The following is a 21,196-nucleotide window of genomic DNA, read 5'->3' as shown; positions in this document are numbered from 1 at the left end:
CACCCACCGCCCTCAAAACTATACCAATAACCTGGCCCTTCGCGGTTCGGGGGCTTGACATGGTTGGACCCCTTAAAGGAGGAACCCACAAGCAAAGATACCTACTGGTCATGGTGGATAAGTTCACCAAATGGATAGAGGCCAAGCCTATCAAGACGACCGAATCCGGACCGGTGATAGACTTCATATCAGGGGTTGTACACCGTTACGGCGTCCCCCATAGCATCATCACTGACAACGGCACAAACTTTACGGCCGACGAGATTAAACTCTGGTGCAAAAACATGGGCATCAAACTCGATTATGCTTCAGTCTATCACCCTCAAACTAACGGTCAAGTCGAGCGAGCAAATGGTCTAATCATGAGCGGCATCAAACCCCGATTAGTGCGGTCCCTTAAGGAATCTAACACGCACTGAGTAGAGGAGCTGGACTTCGTACTCTGGGGGCTGCGGACCACTCCAAATCGCATGACTGGATTTACACCATTCTTTATGGTATACAACACAGAGGCAGTTCTGCCCTGTGACATAATTCATGACTCACCTCGGTGCGCATGTATGAAGAAAGAGAAGCCGAGCTCGATCGGCAGGACAGTTTGGACGCATTGGAGGAGGAGCGTGACATGGCAAAAGCCCGTTCCGCATTCTATCAACAGCAAGTTCGAAGATATCAAAGCAGAGAAGTACGGGCCAAAACTTACAACGTCGGCAAGTTAGTTCTACGCTTGCCGGACAAGAAAAAGGACAAACTCAAGCCCAAATGGGAAGGTCCCTTTATCATTGACCAAGTCCTGACCGGTGGAGCGTACCGTCTGCGAGATGCATCGGATAACCGACTCGAGCCGAACCCATGGAACATAGCCCGTCTCCGAAGATTCTACGCCTAGCGCCGGATTCTGAGTTCATCTCCTTCCTCCATCTATATCTTACATATTAGCTATCTTTTGTTTCTCTCCTTCTTCCCCCTTTCCTATTACAGCCTTTGAAAGCTTGTTCGCGCATTGTTCGCACAGACTTGACACACTATCCGCGCTCATTATACCTGGGGGCTTCTTTAACAGAAGCTTATTTATACGGGCTTCATGCCCAACACATGTGTCACACTTCTGCATGTACCTTTTATTCACCATTATATGCATCAATATGACTTAAGTTTTGGCCAACCTGAGTTGCCTGGCTCCTGTGCTTACCCCTACGTTCCCGATTGTTCGGCTAGGCGGTAAAGGGAGCACCTCTGCGATTGTTACTGCCGGGTCAGCCGGATGTGTACCTCAGACCGGGTGAAGCTGAAAGCTAGCGTTCTTAAGGGAATATTCGGTCGGTGAACTAAAAGACAATTTCTTACCTATTTATTCATCTGCCCCCAGATGTTTTTCTGCTTTTTTCGCAGTTTGGACATGCACTTTAGGGCATGCCTCCTAGGGAAAGGAACCCCTAACAGAACTATTCTCCCTGGAAGATGTTTCTTACTAACCATGTAATATAACATAACTAGTTGGGCACTTTTCTGATAAAGCACTAATGACCCCTATGCCTGGTCTCCACGCATGCCCCGGTTCTTATATAACCGCGAGGGTATTCGGACACACTCCGGACTATTGGGTCCCGAGGTTGAAGAGAAAAGGTCCGCTATGATAAACAATCTACAATCCGGCTAGAAGGCATTTTACATGTCATCTTAAATTACATAGTCAACTTGACTGGGCATATTCCTCTTCAATGCCATCCAGCAGGCTGTCTAGTTTATAGTCCTGTTGGGAATACTTTGCGACCAATTCTACTTGGCCGTACACTAAGCTCACAGGGATCTCCTTCCCATCGGGCCCCGCAGGTCCGACCTCGGCCATGTGGTTTGGGTCAGCCTTCGTGTACCACGTCTTCACCATGGCCCAGGCCTCCCTGGTGCCTTGACGGTAGGCCGATATCTTCCATAAGCGGAAGCGCTGCCGTGCTCCCTAAAGCCTCTCTACAAGCTCTCCAAGGCCTTCGGGCAGGGAGACAGATGGCCACAAGGCCTAGGCGACACCTTTCATCACCTGCCGAACTCGTTCGTGCAGTTGCAAGAGCTCGGGAAGTAGGTCACCCGTAGAACCGGGCATCTCCTCTGTAGGACGGCCTGTGAGCATACCTACAGACATAACTCTGTTAGACGGCTTCCTCGCCGAACGCTTTTTCAAAGTTCGTTTAAGCACTTACTAAAAATGCCGCGCCGAAGTCGCTGATTCTCCTTAACGGAGTCAGATAGCTGGGCACGAACATCCTTTAGTTCCTCACCCAGCTGGGTGTTGGCATCTTAGAGGTTATTTTTCTCCTGCCTCACCCTTGTAAGCACACTTTCGCCGGCCTTTAACCGGCGCATGAGCTGTTGCTTGTCCAGATCTATCCCGACGCCATCTGCAATATTATTGTCAGACTTATACACACACCGCACTTCACAAATTACTTGTTTTTTGAAGCATATATTACTAGAGGGGGTCTCTTTGGCTTCCCCCGCTGCGGCTAGTGCGGCCTCAAGTTGGTCTTTGCACTCCTCCAGCTCCTGGGACAGTTGGGTATTCTTTTCGGTAAGACCCTGCACAACAAATGATCCTTAAATCAGTTATTCTAACTATTTCAAGTCTCGGGGGCTACTGGCATATATAACTGTCAAATTATCTCACTCGTATGTCTTTTACATACTGCTCCGTGGCTCTGGCTAGACCATTTTGAGCGGCACGGAGGTTTGCATCTCCCGAATTAAAGGCATCCAACGCCTCTGGGGAGAAACATGCGTCGCGAAGAACTGTTCGGCGACGCTTGTGAATCATGGCACTCTCCACCTTGGAATTGGTGGCAGATAACCCATCGGCGTCCTCTATCGGAGGGGCATCCGACATACGCCTTGTGTTCGCTCCGCTTCTGGACCTGGTTTGGAGCCTGGCGAGCGGAGCATTGATGGGCAATCTCCCCGGATACAGTCCGACGAGCGCTCTTCTTCCTGAAAAGGCACGAGCATTAGTATGTCTCCCGGGAATAAAGCCTGGGAGTAAGGTGACACGCCATACCGTTGCGCCGGAGTTTCGATCCAGACCGCACTTCTTTTCAGCCTGCTGGGCCGTACTGCCCCTTGTTGGCTAGCCGCCGCGGGCTCGACCTTCCGCCTCAAGGGCGCCCCCTGCGAAGCACCATCGGTATACGGTGATGAAAAATAAGCACGGATGGGTCATTTTCAAAGTATTGGGACTTTGATCTCAATTACCTGCGAGGCGGGAAGTATTCCGGGGTAATCGGCCGTAATGGCGACCAAGGCATTATCGATGCTCAGTTGGTGGAATACCCCGTCGATCAGCTCCACCGATATGTCCGGATCCTCTGGGAGGTCGGATCAAGGAACCGTTCCGAATCCTCGGGTTGTGGAGGCGGGCTGTTTATATCCTTTACTGCCCGGCGCAGTTCCTGCGCCGAAATCACAAAATGAGATACTTGGCTATGGGAAATACGGATCGGATAGGCAAAAATAAATGTCCGCTTACCCAGCTTGGAAGATTGTTCATAGAAAATCCGCTCTGCGGATTGACATGGAGGAATTCCTCCTCTTCTCCCTTGTATAATGCGGACAAGATCTTCATCAGATCGGCGACCGGTCCCGGCCCCTTACGGCCGCAGCGGGTGGCATCATCCTCCCCGTTGAAATCCCACATGGGGTGGCCTCTATACTGGAGCGGCTGCACCCCCCACATAATGCACGTGGCCATGACCCCAATCATGGTCAGTTCGGAATGAGCTAACAACCTTATCCGGCTCATCAGGTAAATGACGTCCCTGTCGTTTTCCCTCTGAGGGCTCCGTGGACGCCAGCTTAGGCATTTCTTCAATGGAGCATTATTGAACTCAGGGAGGCCGATCCGAACAGGGTCCGGCAGTGGGACATCTTCTATATAAAACCATTCTGAAGGACAGTCTTCGGTCGCCTTCTTCGGGGTTCCGGATAGATATCCGGTCCCGGCGATGCGCCATAGTTCGGCTCCGCCCACTTGATATATTGACCCCTCCTGAGAACGGGGCACAAGGCAAAACAGCTTCTTCCACAGCGCAAAATGAGCCTCGATACCCAAAAATAGCTCGCAAAGGGCCACGAAGCCTGCAATATGCAGAATGGAGGCAGGCATAAGGTTGTGCAACTGGAGGCCGTAGAACTCCAGGAGCCCCCGGAGAAACGGATGAATTGGAAATCTAAGCCCTCTTATTAGATAAGAGATAAGGCACACCCTCTCTCCTTTGGAGGGGCTGGGGATGCTCTCTGCTTGCTTTCCGCCCACATAGGTGGTAAGTCTGGCTCGAACCGGAACCATGAAGGCTGGGGGAAGAAATCCCTTGGTTTGGAGCGTCACTAACTTGCTATGCAGGACGGAGTATCACTCCCAACCTCCAAGCTGGGGGCTGGAAGGGCGAGAGGAGGAGCCGCGTCGACTGTCCATGATGGAATGGGTTTCTGTCAGATGTGCTCTGATGAATGCTCGCGTAGGGAGGATGGTGTGATTTGGATCTAGATCCTCGTCTCTTTTATAGGCAGCTCATTTGCGCAGCTAGGGGGATAAATGTAAAAATACCCTGGCTTTTCGCATTCGTTCGACACGTGGAAGATGGCCATTATTGGGCGTGGAAGCCGAGGAGCACAATATTTACGAGAAGCCAGACGCTATTCAACAGGTACACAGGATTTGGAGAAGAACCCGCCTTGCAATGCCGAAGACAATCTACACGCCAGACTCATCGCCATTGAAGCCTGGTTCAGGGGCTACTGAGGGAGTCCTGGATTAGGGGGTGTCCGGATAGCCGAACTATCATCTTCCGCCGAACTCCTGGACTATGAAGATACAAGATTGAAGACTTCGTCCCGTGTCCGGATGGGACTTTCCTTGGCGTGGAAGGCAAGCTTGGCGATACGGATATGTAGATCTCCTACCATTGTAAACGACTCTGTGTAACCCTAACCCTCTTTGGTGCCTATATAAACCGGAGCGTTTTAGTCTGTAGGATGAACAACAATCATACCATAGGCTAGCTTCTAGGTTTTAGCCTCTCTGATCTCGTGGTAGATCTACTCTTGTACTACCCATATCATCAATATCAATCAAGCAGGAGTAGGGTTTTACCTCCATCGAGAGGGCCCGAACCTGGGTAAAAACATCGTGTCCCTTGTCTCCTATTACCATCCGCCTAGACGCACAGTTCAGGACCCCCTACCCGAGATCCGCCGGTTTTGACACCGACACCCATCAATAGATATCAATGTGAGTGAGTAGGGATTGCCATGCAACGGATGCACTAGAGCTATAAGTGTATGAAAGCTCAAACTGAAACTAAGTGGGTGTGCATCCAACTTGCTTGCTCATGAAGACCTCAGGCATTTGAGGAAGCCCATCATCGGAATATACAAGCCAAGTTCTATAATGAAAATTCCCACTAGTATATGAATGTGAAAGCATAGGAGACTCTCTCTATGAAGAACATGGTGCTAGTCTGAAGCACAAGTGTGGTAAAAGGATAGTAACATTGCCCCTTCTCTCTTTTTCTCTCATTTTTTATTTTCTCTTTTCTTTTTCTTTTCTTTTTTCCTTTTTTCTTTCTTTTTGGTGGGCTTCTCTGGCCTGTTTTTTTATTTGGGCTTATTTGGCCTCTTTTATTTTTCATAAAGTCCGGAGTCTCATCCCGACTTGTGGGGGAATCAGTCCCATCATCCTTTCCTCACTAGGGCAATGCTCTAATAATGATGATCATCACACTTTTATTTACTTACAACTCAATATCTAGAACAAAGATATGACTCTATATGAATGCCTCCGGCGGTGTACCGGGATGTGCAATGATCTAGCGTAGCAATGACATCAAAAAATGGACAAGCCATGAAAACTTCATGCTAGCTATCTTACGATCATGCAAAGCAACATGACAATAAATGCTCAAGTCATGTATATGATGATGATGGAAGTTGCATGGCAATATATCTCGGAATGGCTATGGAAATGCCATAATAGGTAGGTATGGTGGCTGTTTTGAGGAATATATAAGGAGGCTTATGTGTGATAGAGCGTATCATATCACAGGGTTTGGATGCATCGGCGAAGTTTGCACCAACTCTCGAGGTGAGAAAGGGCAATGCACGGTACCGAAGAGGCTAGCAATGATGGAAGGGTGAGAGTGCGTATAATCCATGGACTCAACATTAGTCATAAAGAACTCATATACTTATTGCAAAAATCTACAAGACATTGAAAACAAAGTACTACACGCATGCTCCTAGGGGGATAGATTGGTAGGAAAATACCATCGCTCATCCCCGACCGCCACTCATAAGGAAGACATTCAATAAATAAAATTGTGCTCCAACTTCATCACAAAGCGGTTCACCATACGTGCATGCTACGGGAATCACAAACCTCAACACAAGTATTTCTACTAATCCACAAACACCCACTAGCATGACTCTAATATCACCCCCTTTATATCGCAAAACTATTGCAAGGAATCAAACATATCATATTCAGCGATCTACAAGTTTATGTAGGATTTTATGACTAACCATGTGAATGACCAATTCCTGTCATCTCTCTAAATAGATATAAGTGAAGCAAGAGAGTTTAATTCTTTATAAAAAAGATATGCCCACGCTCTAACAAATATAAGTGAAGCAAAAGAGCATTCTACAAATGGCGGTTTTCTATATGAAGAGAAACAGGCAATCCAGACTTCAAATGATATAAGTGAAGCACATGAAGCATTCTATAAAGCCATACTCAAAAGATTTAAGTGAAGTGCAATGAGCATTCTATAAATCAACCAAGGACTATCTCATACCAGCATGGTGCATAAAAGAAAAGTGAAAACTAAATGCAAAAGACGCTCCAAGACTTGCACATAATGCATAAATGAAACAAATACGAAAACATACCGATACTTGTTGAAGAAAGAGGGGATGCCTTCTGGGGCATCCCCAAGCTTAGACACTTGACTCTCCTTGAATATTTACTTGGGGTGCCTCGTGCATCCCCAAGCTTGAGCTCTTGCCTCTCTTCCTTTTCCTCATATCGAGACCTCCTCATTTAGACACTTCATCCACACAAAACTTCAACAAAAAACTCGGTAAGATCCGTTAGTATAATAAAGCGAATCACCACCCTAAGTACTGTTGCAAACCAATTCATATTTTGTTTTTGCATTGTGTCTACTGTAATATAACTTTTCCATGGCTTAATCCACTAATATAAATTGATAGATTCATCAAAACAAGCAAACTATGCATCAAAAACAGAATCTGTCAAAAACAGAACAGTCAGTAGCAATCTGAACATCCACCATACTTCTGGTACCCCAAAAATTCTACCAGAATTAGGAAAAATAAACAAGTTGTATAACAAGACAATGCAAAAAGAATCAGAACCAATTGACGTTCCAGTTAAAAACGTAAAATCGCACACTACAGCCAAAGTTTCTGTCCTGCACCGTACAAACCAACAAGCATTGTAAACATCCTAAAGGCAAACCTTGGCACATTATTTTTAAAATACAATGGAATTGTACAAGGGGATAATTATTTTTTATGAAAATTTTCTGTAATCAAGATTCACAAAGTTTCTGTCAGCATGAACAAAGTTCAAGGCTAGCTCCCACTTCAACAATGCTTGTCTTTCTCACTTTCACTTTCCTTTTTGAAAAGTTTTTAGGTTCCCCACTTTATTTTTGTGTTTTTAAACTATATGAAAGCACTCAACAGAAATAAATGACTCTCTAAAACTTCCGGGTTGTCTCCCTAGCAGCGCTTTCTTGAAAGCCTTTAAGCTAGGCATATAGTGCTCAAGTAATGAATCCACCCGGATCCCAAGGTATATCAAAGCCAATTTTAATTAACAATGATTTGTAATTTAGTATTGAGCACAAAGTAACATATATCACGCAACAACGAAGTCTAACTCTCTTCCTCTGCATCGGCATGTCATAAAAGAACAATTCATGCGCACATAGTAAAGGCCAATACATAGTATAAGCAGTTTCTTGCAATTCTATCGTGTTGGAAACATAGAGAGGTGGAGACATAGTTCCTCTCTCATAATAATTGCAAGTAGGAGCAGCAATCACATGCATATTACATTCATCAAAATCATCATATGCAATGGTAAAAGGCAACCCATCAATATAATCCTTAATAAGCACAAACTTTTTCGATAAAGTGTGGTAGGGAGAATTCAAAAAGATAATAGGACTATCATACGTGGGTGCAATAGCAACAATCTCATGTTTAACATAAGGAACTATAACAAGTACATCTCCATAAGCATAATTCATATTGGCATGTTGTCCACAAGCATAGCAAGCATCATCAAAAAGGGATATTTCAAACAAATTCAAGGGATCATAGCAATCATCCTTCGGTAAGCACAAAGGGGAATTAAATAATGTATGAGTTGGAGGGTTACTCTCATTAGAAGGTGGGCACGGGTAGCTAATCCGCTCTTCCTCCTTTTGTTCTTCGCTCTCCTCATCATCTTTTTCATCCAATGAGCTCACAGTTTCATCAATTTCTTCTTCCATAGCTTCCTGCAAAATATTAGTCTCTTCTTGGACAGCGGACACTTTCTCAATAAATGCATTAACATAGTAATTGTATTCATAATTTTCATATCAATATCTAAGTATAGCAAGATTTTCAGGCCTATAAGCATCATCATCTAAAGCTTCATACTTTTCAAACAAAGATTCAATTTCATAAGCAGCCTTAAAAGCAACAAATTCTTCTATTTGTTCCACATCATAGTAATCATATATACCATTAGCATAAGAAGCTAAGGTTTCATTATCATTAAATTTGCATGAAAAGGGAAGGTGTGGAGCCTTCATCCTAGAGCAACAAGTAACATCATATCTCAAGCATAGATTCCAGGCATACCAACGCAACATAATAAATTGATCCCATAATAGTTTCCCTTTTTGTGTCGAGCTATAATCCCTAAAGTATTCATGTTAATCCAACGTGTCTCCCATTATAAAGTTGAATGGGGGTTTCTCAGGATTATCAAAGTAGTACATAATATCTTTCGCATAATGAGAATCGAGGGTTTTAGGAGTTTCCCCATCTCCATGAGTAGCAAGTACACCTATTTTTTTTTGGTATTTTGCGTTCCATATCCATAACTAAAGATAGAGAACAACTTAGAACAACAAATAAAAATTACTTAGTGATAAAGCAAACAAGCACACACGAGAATATTGACCCCACGCTATGACTCCCTGGCAACGGCGCCAGAAAAAGGTCTTGATAACTCACAAGTATACGGGATAGTTGTAGCCTCTTTCGATAAGTAAGAGTGTCGAACCCAACGAGGAGCTAAAGGTAGAACAAATACTCTCTCAAGTCCTATCGGCCACTGATACGACTCTACGCATGCTTGACGTTCACTTTACCTAGAGCAAGTATGAAACTAGAAGTACTTTGTAGGTGTTGTTGGATAGGTTTGCAAGATAATAAAGAACGCATAAATAAAAAGTAGGGGCTGTTTAGATAAAGAAGCAATAAAGTAAATATAGCGAGTGTGGAAATGTGGTGGTAGGAGTTGTGAAATTGTCCCTAAGCAATTGACTACGTTACTAGACCGGTAATCACTATTGCAATTCTATTTGAGGGAGAGGCATAAGCTAAAATACTTTCTCTACTTGGATCATATGCACTTATGATTGGAACTCTAGCAAGCATCTGCAAATACTAAAGATTCATTAAGGTAAAACCCAACCATAGCATTAAAGTATCAAGTCCCCTTTATCCCATATGCAAACAACCTACTTACTCGGGTCTGTGCTTCTGTCACTCACGCCACCCACCATAAGCAAATCATAAACATATTGCAAACCCTACAACGGGAATCCCTCATGCTTGCGCGACACGGAGGGCACAATTGGACAGCACCAATAATAAAACATGCAACTCAGACCAATCATAGCAATTCATCAATCACCCATAGGACAACGAAAATCTACTCAGACATCATAGGATGGCAACACATCATTGGAAAATAATATGAAGCATAAAGCACCATGTTAAAGTAGAGGGTACAACGGGTTGTGGGAGAGTGGACTGCTGAATATAGATGGGGGAAGGTGATGGAGATGTTGGTAAAGATGATGGAGGTGTTGGTGAAGATCGCGGTGATGATGATGGCCCCCGGCGGTGTTCCCGCGCCACCGGAAGCAAGGGGGAGAGAGCCCCCCTTCTTGTTCTTCTTCCTTGACCTCCTCCCTAGATGGGAGAAGGGTTTACCCTCTGGTCCTTGGCTCCCATGGCGTGGGAGGGGCGAGAGCCCCTCCGAGATTGGATCTATCTCTCTGTTTTTTCGTTCTCAGATTCTACCCCTTCACCGTTTCTTAAATATCCGGAGATCCATAACTCCGATTGGGGTGAATCTTTCGCCCAGATCTTTCTCCCAAAATTAGCTTTCTTGCGCCAAAAGAAGAGCGTCAACCGCCTTACAGGTGGCCCACGAGAGTCCAGGGAGCGCCTAGGGGGGAGGGCGCACCCCCTGTCTCGTGGCCACCCTGGACACCATTTCGCGTTGATTTTACTTCCCAAGAATCATAAATATTCCAAAAAAAATCTCCGTCCGTTTTTATCCCGTTTGGACTCCGTTTGATATTGGGTTTCTGCGAAACAAAAAACATGCAACAGACTGGAAACTGGCACTGGGCACTGGATCAATATGTTAGTCCCAAAAAATAGTATAAAAAGTTGCCAAAAGTATATAAAAGTTGAATAATATTGGCATGGAACAATCAAAAATTATAGATACGACGGAGACATATCATGCCCTGGCACCGTTTCTTTTATATCCGGAGATCCGTAACTCCGATTTGATTGAAACCTTCTCCCAGATCTTTTTCTAGAAATTAGCTTTCTTGCGGCCAAAGAAGGGCATCAACCGCCTTACGGGGTGCCCGGGAGGGTGGGGGCGCGCCCACCTGGAGTGGGTGTGGGCCCCTATCTCGTGGCCACCTCGGGCACCATCTCGTGTTGATTTTACTTCCCCAGAATCACAAATATTCCAAAATAATTCTCCATCCATTTTTATCCCGTTTGGACTCCGTTTGATATGGGGTTTCTGCGAAACATAAAACATGCAACAGACAGGAACTGGCACTGGGCACTGGATCAATATGTTAGTCCCAAAAAATAGTATTAAAAGTTGCCAAAAGTATATGAAAGTTGAAGAATATTGGCATGGAACAATCAAAAATTATAGATACGACGAAGACGTATCAGCATCCCCAAGCTTAATTCCTGCTCGTCCTCGAGTAGGTAAATGATAAAAAAGAATTTTTGATGTGGAATGCTACCTAGCATAATCTTGATCATATGTCTAATCATGGCATGAATATTGAGACACGAGTGATTCAAAGCAATAGTCTATCATTTGACATAAAAACAATAATACTTAGGGCATCCCAACAAACAATCATGTCTTTCAAAATATCAATGCTTCCAGAATGTTATCCCTACAAAATCATATAGTCTTGTATGCTCCCTTTTCTTAACACAAGGTACCCCTCATGCCTATCCCGGTGTCAGCCAAGCAATTGTTTCATACTTTAGTATTCTCAAACTTTTTCTACTCTCATGCAATACATGAGCGTGAGCCATGGATATAGCACTATGGGTGGAATAGAATATGATGGTGGAGGTTATGTGGAGAAGAAAAAAAGGAAGAAAGTCTCACATCGACGCGGCTAATCAATGGGCTATGGAGATGCCCATCAATTGATGTCAATGCGAGGAGTAGGGATTGCCATGCAATGGATGCACTAAGAGCTATAAGTGTATGAAAGCTCAAACTGAAAACTAAGTGGGTGTGCATCCAACTTGCTTGCTCATGAATACCTAGGGCATTTGAGGAAGCCCATCGTTGGAATATACAAGCCAAGTTCTATAATGAAAATTCCCACTAGTATATAAAAGTGACAATATAGGAGACTCTCTATATGAAGAACATGGTGCTACTTTGAAGTGTTGGGGAACGTAGCAGAAATTCAAAATTTTCCTACGAGTCACCAAGATCTATCTATGGAGAGACTAGCAACGAGGAGAAGGAGAGTGCATCTACATACCCTTGTAGATCGCTAAGCGGAAGCATTCAAGAGAACGGGGTCGAAGGAGTCGTACTCGTCGTGATCCAAATCACCGGAGATCCTAGTGCTGAACGGACGGCACCTCCGTGTTCAACACATGTACAGCCCGATGACGTCTCCTCCTTCTTGATCCAGAAAGGGGAGAGGAGAAGTTGAGGGAGAGCTCCGACAGCACGATAGCGTGGTGGTGGAGCTTGCAGTTCTCCGGCAGGGCTTCGCCAAGCACTACTACTACGGAGGAGGTGTTGGGGAGGGAGAGGGCTGCGCCAGGGGCAAGGGTGAAGCTCCCATGCGCCTCCCCAGTATATATAGGGGTGGAGGGGGCTGGTTTCTTGCCCTCCAAGTCCATTGGGGCATTGGCAAAGGTGGGAGGAAAGAAATCACATCATTTCCTTCCCCACCGATTGTTATCCCCCCTTTTTAGGGATCTTGATCTTATCCCTTCGGGATATGATCTTATTCCTTCTAAGGGGGGATCTTGGTGCGTCTTGACCAGGGGTGTGGGGCCTTGACCCCACTACCCACGTTCATGTGGCCCCCCCCCATGCAGGTGGGCCCCACTCCGGAACCTTCTAGAACCTTCCCGGTACAATACCGAAAAATCCCGAACATTTTCCGGTGGCCAAAATAGGACTTCCCATATATAAATCTTTACTTCCGGACCATTCGAGAACTCCTCGTGACGTCCGGGATCTCATCCGGGACTCCGAACAACATTCGGTAACTGCACACTAATTCCCATAACAACTCTAGTGTCACCGAACCTTAAGTGTGTAGACCCTACGGGTTCGGGAATCATGCAGACATGACCGAGACAGCTCTCTGGCCAATAACCAACAGCGGGATCTGGATACCCATGTTGGCTCCCACATGTTCCACGATGATCTCATCGGATGAACCACGATGTCAAGGATTCAAGCAATCCCGTATACAATTCCCTTTGTCTAGCGGTATTGTACTTGCCCGAGATTCGATCGTCGGTATCCCGATACCTTGTTCAATCTAGTTACCGGCAAGTCTCTTTACTTGTTCCATAACACATCATCCCATGATCAACCCCTTGGTCACATTGTGCACATTATGATGATGTCCTACCGAGTGGGCCCAGAGATACCTCTCCGTCAACCGGAGTGACAAATCCCAGTCTCGATTCGTGCCAACCCAACAGACACTTTCGGAGATACCTGTAGTGCACCTTTATAGCCACCCAGTTCCGTTGTGACGTTTGGTACACCCAAAGCATTCCTACGGTATCCGGGAGTTGCACAATCTCATGGTCTAAGGAAAAGATACTTGACATTAGAAAAGCTTTAGCATACGAACTACACGATCTCTGTGCTAGGCTTAGGATTGGGTCTTGTCCATCACATCATTCTCCTAATGATGTGATCCCGTCATCAATGACATCCAATGTCCATGGTCAGGAAACCGCAACCATCTATTGATCAACGAGCTAGTCAACTAGAGGCTTACTAGGGACATGGTGTTGTCTATGTATCCACACATGTATCTGAGTTTCCTATCAATACAATTATAGCATGGATAATAAACGATTATCATGAACAAGGAAATATAATAATAACTAATTTATTATTGCCTCTAGGGCATATTTCCAATAGTCTCCCACTTGCACTAGAGTCAATAATCTAGTTCACGTCGCCATGTGATTAACACTCACACGTCACATCGCCATGTGACCAACATCCGAAGAGTTTACTAGTGTCATTAAACTAGTTCACATCATCATGTGATTAAGACTCAATGAGTTCTGGAGTTTGATCATGTTTTGCTTGTGAGAGAAGTTTTTAGTCAATGGGTCTGCAACATTCAGATCCGTATGTACTTCGCAAATCTCTAGGTCATATTGTAAATGTTGCTTCCACGCTCCACTTGGAGCTATTCCAAATGGTCGCTCCACTATACGTATTCGGTTTGCTACTCAGAGTCATTCGGATAGGTGTTAAAGCCTGCATCGTCGTAACCCTTTACGCCGAACTCTTTATCACCTCCATAATAGAGAAATAAATCCTTATTCCTCTAAGGATAATTTTGACCGCTATCTGGTGATCGACTTCTTGATCACCTTTGTACCCTCTTGCCAGACATGTGGCAAGGCACACATCAGGTGCGGTACTTAGCATAGCATACTGTAGAGCCTACGTCTAAAGCATAGGGGACGACCTTCGTCCTTTCTCTCTTTTCTGCTGTGTTCGAGATTTAAGTCTTACCTTCATACCTTACATCTCAGGCAAGAACTCCTTCTTTGACTGATCCATCTCGAACACCTTCAAGATCATGTCAAGGTATATGCTCATTTGAAAGTACTGATCTATCCCTATAGATCTTGATGCTCAATGTTCAAGTAGCTTAATCCAGGTTTTCACTTGAAAAACACTTTTCAAATAACCCTATATGCTTTCCAGAAACTCTACATCATTTCTGATCAACAATATGTCAACAACATATACTCATCAGAAATTCTATAGTGCTCCCACTCACTTCTTTGGAAATACAAGTTTCTCATAAACTTTATATAAACTCAAAATCTTTGATCATTTCATCAAAGCGTACATTCCAACTCCGAGATGCTTACTCCAGTCCTTAGAAGGATCGCTGGAGCTAGCATACCTTTTAGCATCCTTAGGATCGACAAAACTTTCTGATTGTATCACATACAACCTTTCCTTACGAAGACTGGTAAGGAAACTCGTTTTGACATCCATCTGCCAGATTTCATAAATGTAGCTAATGCTAACATGATTCCGACGGACTTAAGCATCACTACGGATGAGAAAATCTCATCGTAGTCAACTCCTTGAACTTGTGAAAAACTCTTCACCACAAGTCGAGCTTCATAGACGGTGATATTACCGTCCACGTCCGTCTTCTTCTTAAAGATCCATTTATCTCAATGGCTTGATGATCATCCGGCAAGTCCACCAAAGTCCATGCTTTGTTCTGATACATGGATCCTATCTCGGATTTCATGGCTTCTAACCATTTTTTGGAATATGGGCCAACCATTGCTTCTCCATAGCTCGTAGGTTCATTGTTGTCTAGCAACATGACCTTCAAGACAGGATTACTGTACCACTCTGAAGTAGTACGCATCCTTGTCACCCTACGAGGTACGGTAGTGACTTGATCCGAAACTTCATGATCACTATCATGAGCTTCTACTTCAATTGGTGTAGGCGCCACAGGAACAACTTCCTGTGCTCTGCTGCACACTTGTTGAAGTGACGGTTCAATAACCACATCAAGTCTCCACCATCCTCCCACTCAATTCTCAAGACAAACCTTTCCTCGAGAAAGGACCTAATTCAAGAAACAATCCCTATTGCTTTCGGATCTGAATTATGAGGTATACCCAACTGTTTTGGGTGTCCTATGAAGATGCATTTTATCCGCTTTGGGTTCGAGCTTATCAACCTGAAACTTTTCACATAAGCGTCGCAGCCCCAAACTTTTAAGAAACGACAACTTAGGTTTCCCCAAACCATAGTTCAAATGTTGTCGTCTCAACGGAATTACGTGGTGCCCTATAAAGTGAGTGCGGTTGTCTCTAATGCCTAACCCATGAACGATAGTGGTAATTCGATAAGAGACACCATGGTACGCACCATATCCAATAGGGTGCAACTATGATGTTCGGACACACCATCACCCTATGGTGTTCCAGGCGGTATTAATTGTGAAACAATTTCCACAATGTCTTAATTGCGTGCCAAAGCTCGTAACTCAGATACTCATCTTTATATACATTTTATCCTCTTGTCACGATGATCTTCAACTTCACTCTGAAATTACTTGAACCATTCAATAATTCAGACTTGTGTTTCATCAAATAAATATACTCAGTATCTACTCAAATCATCCGTGAAGTAAGAACATAACGATATCCACTGCGTGCCTCGACACTCATTAGACTGCACACATCAAAATGTATTACTTCCAACAAGTTGCTTTCTTGTTCCATATTACTGAAACCGAGGCTTTTCAGTCATCTTGCCCATGTGGTATGATTTGCATGTCTCAAGTGATTCAAAATCAAGTGAGTCCAAACGGTCCATTTGCATGGAGTTTCTTCATGCATATACACCAATAGACATAGTTCGCATGTCTCAAACTTTTCAAAAAACGAGTGAGTCCAAAGATCCATCAACATGGAGCTCCTTCATGCGTTTTATACCAATATGACTTACATGGCAGTGCAACAAGTAGGTGGTACTATCATTACTATCTTATATCTTTTGTCATGAACATGTGTATCACTACGATCGAGATTCAATAAACCATTCATTTTAGGTGCAAGACCATTGAAGGTATTATTCAAATAAACAGAGTAACCATTATTCTCCTTAAATGAATAACCGTATTGCGATAGACATAATCCAATCGTGTCTATGCTCAACTCAAACACCAAATAACAATTATTTAGGTTTAACACCAATCTCGTTGGTAGAGGGAGCGTGCGATGCTTGATCACATCAAGCTTGGAAAAACTTCCAACACATATCGCGAGCTCACCTTTAGCTAGTCTCCGTTTATTCCGTAGCTTTTATTTCGAGTTACTAAAAGTTAGCAACCAAACTGGTATCTAATACACTAGTGCTACTAGGGGTACTAGTAAAGTACACATTAACATAATGTATATCCAATATACTTCTATCGATCTTGCCAGCCTTCTCATCTACCAAGTATCTAGGGTAATTCTGTTCCAGTGGCTGTTCCCCTTATTACAGAAGCACTTAGTCTCGGGTTTGGGTTCAACCTTGGGTTTCTCCACTAGAGCAGCAGCTGATTTGCCGTTTCATGAAGTATCCCTTCTTGCCCTTGCCCTTCTTGAAACTAGTGGTTTCACCAACCATCAACAATTGATGCTCCTTCTTGATTTCTACTTCCGCGGTGTCAAACATCGCGAATACCTCAAGGATCATCATATCTATCCCTGATATGTTATAGTTCATCACGAAGCTCTAGCAGCTTGGTGGCAATGACTTTGGAGAAACATCACTATCTCATCTAGAAGATCAACTCCCACTCGATTCAAGTGATTGTTGTACTCAGACAATCTGAGCATAAGCTCAACGATTGAGCTTTTCTCCCTTAGTTTGCAGGCTAAGAGACTCGTCGGAGGTCTTATACCTCTTGACGTGGGCACGAGCCTGAAATCCCAATTTCAGCCCTCGAAACATCTCATATGTTCCGCGACGTTTCGAAAACGTCTTTGGTGCCTCAACTCTAAACTGTTTAACTGAATTATCACATAGTTATCTAAACGTGCATGTCCGATGTTCGCAACATCCACAAATGACGTTTGGGGTTCAGCACACTGAGCGGTGCATTAAGGACATAAGCTTTCTACTGTCCGCATAATCGCTACTGTCAACTTTCAACTATATTTTCTCTAGGAACATATCTAAAACAATAGAACTCAAACGCGAGCTATGACATAATTTGCAAAGGGCTTTTGACTATGTTCAGGATAATTAAGTTCATCTAATGAACTCCCACTCAGATAGACATCCCTCTAGTCATCTAAGTGATTACATGATCCGAGTCAACTAGGCCGTGTACGATCATCACGTGAGACGGACTAGTCATCATCGGTGAACATCTTCATGTTGATCGTATCTACCATACGACTCATGCTCGACCTTTCGGTCTCTTGTGTTCCGAGGCCATGTCTGTACATGCTAGGCTCGTCAAGTTAACCTAAGTGTTTCGCGTGTGTAAATCTGGCTTACACCCGTTGTATGTGAACGTAAGAATCTATCACACCCGATCATCATGTGGTGCTTCGAAACGACGAACTTTCGCAACGGTGCACAGTTAAGGGGAACACTTTCTTGAAATTAATGAGGGATCATCTTATTTACTACCGTCATTCTAAGCAAATAAGATGCATAAACATGATAAACATCACATGCAATCAAATAGTGACATGATATGGCTAATATCACATTGCTCCTTTTGATCTCCATCTTCGAGGCTCCATGATCATCATCATCACCGGCATGACACCATGATCTCCATCATCATGATCTCCATCATCGTGTCTCCATGAAATTGTCTCGCCAACTTATTACTTCTACTACTATGGCTACTGGTTAGCAATAAAGTAAAGTAATTACATGGCGTTGTTCAATGACACGCAGGTCATACAATAAATAAAGACAACTCCTATGGCTCCTGCCGGTTGTCATACTCATCGACATACAAGTCGTGATTCCCATTACAAGAACATGATCAATCTCATACATCACATATCATTCATCACATTCTTCCTGGCCATATCACATCACATAGCATACCCTGCAAAAACAAGTTAGAAGTCCTCTAATTGTTGTTTGCATGTTTTACGTGGCTGCTATGGGTTTCTAGCAAGAACGTTTCTTACCTACGCAAAACCACAACGTGATATGCCAATTGCTATTTACCCTTCATAAGGACCCTTTTCATCGAATCCATTCCGACTAAAGTGGGGGAGACTGGCACCCGCTAGCCACCTTATGCACCAAGTGCATGTCAGTCGGTGGAACCTGTCTCACGTAAGAGTACGTGTAAGGTCGGTCCGGGCCGCTTCATCCCACAATACTGTGGAAACAAGATTGGACTAGTAACGGTAAGCATATTGAACAAAATCAACGCCCACAACTACTTTGTGTTCTACTCGTGCAAAGAATCTACGCAATAGACCTAGCTCATGATGCCACTGTTGGGGAACGAAGCAGAAATTCAAAATTTTCCTACGAGTCACCAAGATCTATCTATGGAGAGACTAGCAACAAGGAGAAAGAGAGTGCATCTACATACCCTTGTAGATCGCTAAGCGGAAGCGTTCAAGAGAACGGGGTTGAAGGAGTCGTACTCATCGTGATCCAAATCACCAGAGATCCTAGTGCCGAATGGACGGCACCTCTGCGTTCAACACACGTACAGCCCGGTGACATCTCCTCCTTCTTGATCCAGCAAGGGGAGAGGAGAAGTTGAGGGAGAGCTCTGGCAGCACGACGGCGTGGTGGTGGAGCTTGCAGTTCTTCGGCAGGGCTTCGCCAAGCACTACTACAGAGGAGGAGGTGTTGGGGAGGGAGAGGGCTGCGCCAGGGGCAAGGGTGAAGCTCCCATGTGCCTCCCCACTATATATAGGGGTGGAGGGGGCTGGCTTCTTGCCCTCCAAGTCCATTGGGGCGTTGGCAAAGGTGGGAGGAAAGAAATCACATCATTTCCTTCCCCACCGATTGTTATCCCCCCTTTTTAGGGATCTTGATCTTATCCCTTCGGGGTATGATCTTATTCCTTCTAAGGGGGGATCTTGGTGCATCTTGACCAGGGGTGTGGGGCCTTGCCCCCACTACCCACGTTCATGTGGGTCCCCCCATGCAGGTGGGCCCCACTCCGGAACCTTCTAGAACCTTCCCGGTACAATACCGAAAAATCCCGAACATTTTCCGGTGGCCAAAATAGGACTTCCCATATATAAATCTTTACCTACGGACCATTCCGGAACTCCTCGTGACGTCCGGGATCTCATCCGGGACTCCGAACAACATTTGGTAACTGCACACTAATTCCCATAACAACTCAAGCATCACCGAACCTTAAGTGTGTAGACCCTACGGGTTCGGGAATCATGCAGACATGACCGAGACAACTCTCTGGCCAATAACCAACAACGGAATCTGGATACCCATGTTGTCTCCCACATGTTCCATGATGATCTCATCGGATGAACCACGATGTCAAGGATTCAAGCAATCCCGTATACAATTCCCTTTGTCTAGCGGTATTGTACTTGCCCGAGATTCGATCGTCGGTATCCCGATACCTTGTTCAATCTCGTTACCGGCAAGTCTCTTTACTCGTTCCATAACACATCATCCCGTGATCAACCCCTTGGTCACATTGTGCACATTATGATGATGTCCTACCGAGTGGGCCCAGAGATACCTCTCCGTCAACTGGAGTGACAAATCCCAGTCTCGATTCATGCCAACCCAACAGACACTTTCGGAGATACCTGTAGTGCACCTTTATAGCCACCCAGTTATGTTGTGACATTTGGTACACCCAAAGCATTCCTACGGTATCCAGGAGTTGCACAATCTCATGGTCTAAGGAAAAGATACTTGACATTAGAAAAGCTTTAGCATACGAACTACACGATCTCTGTGCTAGGCTTAGGATTGGGTCTTGTCCATCACATCATTCTCCTAATGATGTGATCCTGTCATCAATGACATCCAATGTCCATGGTCAGGAAACCGTAACCATCTATTGATCAACGAGCTAGTCAACTAGAGGCTTACTAGGGACATGGTGTTGTCTATGTATCCACACATGTATCTGAGTTTCCTATCAATACAATTATAGCATGGATAATAAACGATTATCGTGAACAAGGAAATATAATAATAACTAATTATTATTGCCTCTAGGGCATATTTCCAACATGAAGCACAAGTATGGAAAAAGGATAGTAACATTGCCCCTTTTTTCTTTTTTCTGACTTTTTTTTGCGGGCTTCTTTGGCACCCTTTTTTATTTAGGCTTCTTTGGCCTATCTCTTTTTTTCCTTTTTTATATTTTTATGGGGCAATGCTCTATAATGATGATCATCACACTTTTATTTACTTACAACCCAATATTACAACTCGATACTAGAACAAAGATATGACTCTATATGAATGCCTCCAGCGGTGTACCGGGATGTGCAATGATCTAGCGTAGCAATGGCATCAAAAAATGGACAAGCCATGAAAACATCATGCTAGCTATCTTACTATCATGCAAAGCAATATGACAATGAATGCTCAAGTCATGTATATGATGATGATGGAAGTTGCATGGCAATATATCTCGGAATGGCTATGGAAATGGCATGATAGGTAGGTATGGTGGCTGTTTTGAGGAAGACATAAGGAGGATTATGTGTGATAGAGTGTATCGTATCACGGGGTTTGGATGCACCGGCGAAGTTTGCACCAACTCTCGAGGTGAGAAAGGGCAATGCACGGTACCTAAGAGGCTAGCAATGATGGAAG

This window comes from Triticum aestivum, chromosome 1B (assembly GCF_018294505.1).
Source record: "Triticum aestivum cultivar Chinese Spring chromosome 1B, IWGSC CS RefSeq v2.1, whole genome shotgun sequence".
NCBI classification, from domain to species: domain Eukaryota; kingdom Viridiplantae; phylum Streptophyta; class Magnoliopsida; order Poales; family Poaceae; genus Triticum; species Triticum aestivum.
This window is presented reverse-complemented; position numbering follows the sequence as displayed.